This window comes from Ranitomeya variabilis, chromosome 4, assembly GCF_051348905.1.
Source record: "Ranitomeya variabilis isolate aRanVar5 chromosome 4, aRanVar5.hap1, whole genome shotgun sequence".
Lineage (NCBI taxonomy): Eukaryota > Metazoa > Chordata > Amphibia > Anura > Dendrobatidae > Ranitomeya > Ranitomeya variabilis.
The window spans coordinates 150,334,397-150,340,203 of record NC_135235.1 but is presented as its reverse complement, the minus strand read 5'-3'; the positions used below and the strand labels follow the sequence as shown (position 1 = coordinate 150,340,203).

Sequence of the window (5,807 nt, the reverse complement as noted above, 5' to 3'; positions counted from 1 at the left end):
GAGACAAAACAGTCAAACCCAGAAAAGTCTTTGTGTTCAGTTATCTCTTACATCTAACATACAAACTCTTCAGGAGAACCATGTCTGGTGTGAAGGGACAACAGAAGAAATGCCCAGAGCCTTGCCCACCACCCAAACAGCACTGCCAGGATCGTAAGTACATTATTTTTGCAGTTTTCCAATTTGTTTATTTTATATATTAATTTTAGTTACTAATAAGGTAAATGTATATCTGCCGACAGAAGACAACATTCTTATCAGAAGAGTAGTTCTTTCTGAATATAAATGTTTGTTTTTTTTCTGTGGTAAACTTAGACATTGTTTATTCATATTCAAGTCTGGTTTTGATAGGATCCTTTGGAATTATTGAGCAGCTCTTGAGCAGAAACAAATTGTAGGGATTTAAAAAAATTAACGAAACTTAACGTTTTTTTTTTTTTATAATATATGGAATATACATTTAATTTATAAATTAAAGAAATATACATTTTTTAACACTTAATTTGCACAATGCTTCAGTTATCTCCACCGAGACAGGCAAGTGTTAATATTGTGTTAACCATTTACTTATTCTTTGAACTCCCTGATTGGCTGTAATGGTCAGGTGACTGACAGACAAGATATCATCACTTCCAGTGGGATGAAATTCTGTTCATCATTCATCTGACCGCTGCATTTAAAAGCTGGCTCTAGCTGTCCCACATACACTCAGTGATCGGCTATAGCCGTCAGATGACTGAAAAATGTAAAACAATTATTTTCGCACCCAGCAAAAATCAAAGTGACTTTACTGGAATAATTGAGGAATTTTATTAGTAACTTATGCTTATTTATCTTACAAAGATCTCAAATCTTGAATATTCTAGAAAAACATCTTTAACCCCTTTCTGCCATCGGATGGAATAGTACGTCCAATGGCAGATCCCCTGCTTTGATGCAGGCTCCGGCATGGAGGCTATTGAAGCATGGCAAAAGTAAGAAAAAGTTTTTAAAAATATGAAAAATATATAAAAAAAAAAGTTCAAATCACCCTCCCCCCTTTCGCCTCATTCAAAATAAAACAATAAACAAAATCAAACCTACACATATCAGGTATCACTGTGTTCAGAATTGCCCGATCTATCAAAGAAAAAAAGGATTAACCTAATCGCTTGAAAAAAATTAAAAACACCAGAAACACGTTTTTTCGGTCACCGCGACATTGCATTAAAATGCAATCACGGGCGATCAAAAGAACTTATCTGCACTGAAATAGTATCTTTAAAAACGGCAGCTTGGCATGCAAAAAATAAGCCCTCATCCGACCTGAGATCCCAAAAAATGGAGACGCTACAGTTCTCGAAAAATTGCTAAATTTTTTTTTTTTTAGCAATTTTTGGAATTTTTTTCACCACTTAGATACAAAAAAAAACTAGACATGTTTGGTGTCTATGAACTCGTAATGACCTGGATAATCATAATGGCAGGTCAGTTTTAGCATTTAGTGAACCTAGCAATAAAGCCAAGCAAAAAACAAGTGTGGGATTGCATTTTTTTTTTTGCAATTTCACCGCACTTGGAACATTTTTCTGTTTTCTTGTACACTACATGGTAAAACCAATGGTGTTGTTCAAAAGTACAACTTATCCCACAAAAAATAAGCCCTCACATGGCCATATTGATATAAAATTACTGATATAATAGTTAAGGCACTGGGAATCTGTGGGCAGCATGACTCAGAGCCTAGCTGCATGATTCCAGCCAGTTACATTATTAAAGAGATGATCTGAAGGCAAAGTAATTTTAATTCTAAATCCTTATCTATTTAGTGCTATATTCTAAACTATTTTCTAATATTATTGCATTAAATTTTCCTTTAGTTCCCTAACTACACTATATAACTGCTCTTCTATTTTTTCCTTATTTCCTTTTTGATGATGCTTCATTTGAGGTTCCTCGGGTGGCAGAGGTTGGGGTTACCACTGTCACCCCTGCCCATTCCCTGAAATGAAGTGTCATCAGTGAAGCTCGTTTCTGGGTCTGGGCTAGTCTCTGTGTGCTGTGCTTTGTGCGATGTACACAATGACCGAGCGCTCTCTGTTGCCAGCTCTGATCAACAGTAATGAGCCAGCAACATAGAGGTGTCAGAATACTTGGCAAGCGGAGTCCTGTGTTGTCCTTTGCAGGGGCAAAGTGTATATTGTATATTGTGACACTGCTCTGTTGCTGGCTCCTTACTGTTGATCTGAGCCGGCAACAGTGAGCTGTTAACATTGAGCATGCACTGGGATTCTCAAATGAAGTGTCATCAAAAAGCAACTAGAAAAAAAAATAGAAAAGCAGTTAGACAGAATAGTTAGTAAAGCAAGGACATTTTTAGGGCAAGTATATTAGAAAATAGCTTAGATTCTGGCACTAAATAGATTAAAAATGAAAATGACATTGACCACCAATTTAAAGTATATGTTCTCTAAATGCTGAGGTGTTTATGAGAGAAAATAAATCATGTAGCCATGATTTGTTTCATGCTGCCCATGACGGTTCCCTTTAAGTCTACTTTAATTGAGGATCTAGTAATAACTGCATTTACAGTACATATAATATAGACTGTACAATAGCCAAAATTATTGTTCTTTGTGCTTTGTGATGAGGATGGCTAGGATTTCTTATACAACACATTGCCTGATTTTCCTCTTTCCGTTTTAAATCGAACTAAATAGAATTATTTTTATTTCAGCATGCAAACCGCTGTGCCCCGAGCCAAAATGCCCTCCTCCTCAAGGTAAAAATAGAAGCTGAATATTTTTATCAATATGTATTTAAAATTTTATTTTCGTTATTCAAAAAAAGATACCCAAAATGAGTTTTTATTTACCTATAATACCTGTACAAACTGTATGAACTTTCATATATCCATTTTTCAGTGTGTAAACCACAACCTGTGTGCCATGAGCAGAAATGTCCTCCTCCTCATGGTAAGCCACTTACTGTATCTATTTCTTGTTATATATAAAATAATTTAACTTATCAGTCATAGAGAATATTTATAGCCAAATGACAATTTATTGTTATTCTCACTTATCATTATAGTGTAGCATTCTAGGAATGTAAGTAAGAATAGCAATGGTGATGTAAGTTTATTATCATTGAAAAAGTGTTTTCTTTTCTGACTTCAGTAGTGCAATGTAAACCAGTTCCACATTGCCAGAAACAACAGGACAAGCTTGTCTGAAGAAGACGTAAATGCCTTATGACAAATATAATATGAAGAGCCCTTCTGATGTCATTATATGCTTTATAAGAGAAAACACTAAATTATATCACATGGATATGTTATGATTATGCAATATTAAAAACTATAAAAAATATATAAATATGGTTTTCTGATTATTATTTATTGATTTTTAAGCTGACTTCATGATATCCTTATATTTAAACAACGAGTGATGAAAATACTGGTCAAAAATGTGAACAAAAGTTCATGCAAGTCTTTCTGTTATTTCAGGAATGTGCATATTGTAGATTTAGGGTCCCTTTCCACTTGCGAGATAAAAAACGGTCCGTAATCTGGACCGAAAAAACGGATGGAACGTATGCGATTGTCATGCGAGTGTTATGCGAGTGCCATGCGTTTTTTTTTGCGCACCATCCGTATGACATCCGTATGTAATCCGTTTTTTACGTACAGAAAAAACGCAAGCAATCAGAATTCATGTGTGCTAGGCCTATATAAAGGCATTTAGCAACATCTGTGATTGCTTGTTGTGAGGTTTGTTTTGGGCACTTTTTGGCTGAGCAACAAGCAAGCATGGATGACCGAAATCTTAGTCTGGACCCTACTGAGGAGCTCCTCTTTAACTGGATGCTATCACGTGAATATGGAGTGGGATATCCCCTTGTTGATGCTCCCAGGAGGCGGCGTCGATTTTGGGTGCATCCGCTCCTCACCCATCGGCCCAGAAAAGGACATTTTGTGCGCCTATATGAACATCTGCGGATGCATAGGGATAAATTTTTTAACTACACCAGGATGTCAGTTGAGGCCTTTGACTATCTCCTTGCAGAGCTTCGGCCAGCCATTACGTTTAAAAATACACGTTTTCGTCGCTGCATTTCTGCCGAAGAACGTCTCCTGGTAACCTTACGGTAAATTTAGACCGGAAAAGCACATATTTGAAACATATATGAATGTTGATATATCCCCAATTAAATTGACATGTTTGCTTTAATTTTGCCTAAGCCATTCCTGCACACTGGTTTAGGACATGTTAAAGGGACACTGTCACCTGAATTTGTATGGACCAATCTTTAGACCTAGGGGTGTGTTTGTCCGGGGTTTGATGCACCCTTTCCTTACCTTCCGGCTGGATGCTGGATGAAATATTTCATTGAAGTTCATTCTCTGTGTTCCGTCATACATGCCTGCACAAGACAATGTGCAGGCGTGTACTACGGAGGTCAGAGAATGTACTTCAATGCAATATTGCAGCCAGCATGCAGCCGGCAGGTAAGGAAAGGGTGCTTCAAACACACAAAAACCAGGCCCCTAGGTCTAAAGATTGGTCCATACAAATTCAGGTGTCAGTGTCCCTTGAATGAATGGCCAAATTAATCCAATTAACATCACTCTCCCTTTAGTATTTAAACTCAGGTATGTATCCTGCTGATTCCGACATTGTTTTTTGGCAACATACCGTATATACTCGAGTATAAGCCTAGGGTCGACAAAAAAACAGCAGCTACCGGTGACTTAACAAACTAAAAAGAGATGCTCCATACCGTTCATTATTGGCCAAAAGGATTTTCCATAGCAAGCTGTGCCATATATAATGCTGCTTCTGATGCTGCAGCAATTTTAAATCAAGAAAAACATACTCACCTCTCTTGCTTGCAGCTCCTCACCGTCTGGCTCGGCGTCTCTCCGCAATGACTGTTCAGGGCGAGGGCGGCGCGCACACTATATGCGTCCGCGCGCTCTCTGACCTGAACACTCATAGCCAGAGGACGGGAAGACAGAGCGGCGATGGCCGTGTGGAGCATGGTCAGTTGAATCTCCAATACTCACCTAGTGCGGGCGCTCCCCCGGCCTGTAACACTGTCTTTGGTGCCGCAGCTCTTCCTCTGTCAGCGGTCACTGGCAACGCTGATTTGAGAAATGAATATGCGCCTCCACCCCTATGGGAGTGGAGTCCATCTTCCTTTCTCTAAATGAGAGGACCCACGTGACAGCTGAACAGGGGACTAGCTGGGGCCCTGAAGACAGTCTTACAGGCAGGTGGAGCGCCAGGAGCGCTGGGACTAGCTGAGTATGCGCCGATCCTCTCTCCCCCTCACCCGCTGACCCTGCGGACGACCGTAACTCGAGGATAAGCTGAGAGGGGCACTTTCAGGCCAAAACTTTTAGGGGTAAATCTCGGCTTATACTCGAGTATATCTGGTTTTTGGGTTAAAAAAGATTTAAAACACACAAAAACCAAAAAAGGAATCCCAACCTTTTGGTCACATACTAATTCTTTCCTTTCAGCAAGGGTAACATGAAAAATGTATTGCACCAAGTTGGCCTATTTGGCCTGAGTACGCCCATAACCCATATGTGTGCTTAATCCACTGTTTTGCCATACCACTATCCATAACCCTACCCCTACCCCTACCTATACTAAGGGGTGGGTTTAGCCTTTTTTTGGTCTCACCAAGAACCTTTTGGCACTATCGAAATCTTTTTTTTTTCTTAAACATGGTCTCATATTCATCATTTCTAATTTGTTGCTGTTTGTGTTTTGCTGTTTACATTTCTAGGTTTTTGTCAACGGGCCAAACCTATGCTTCAC

General features: G+C 39.0%; 1 long non-coding RNA gene across 1 annotated transcript; it reads left to right on the top strand.

The window, feature by feature from the left end:
* LOC143768521 (uncharacterized) lies at positions 1-3,343 on the top strand. The gene is made up of 4 exons (XR_013213918.1): positions 1-153; positions 2,717-2,761; positions 2,904-2,954; positions 3,156-3,343. It is a non-coding gene; the product is annotated as an uncharacterized LOC143768521 (long non-coding RNA).
* Positions 3,344-5,807: the final 2,464 nt, after the last annotated feature.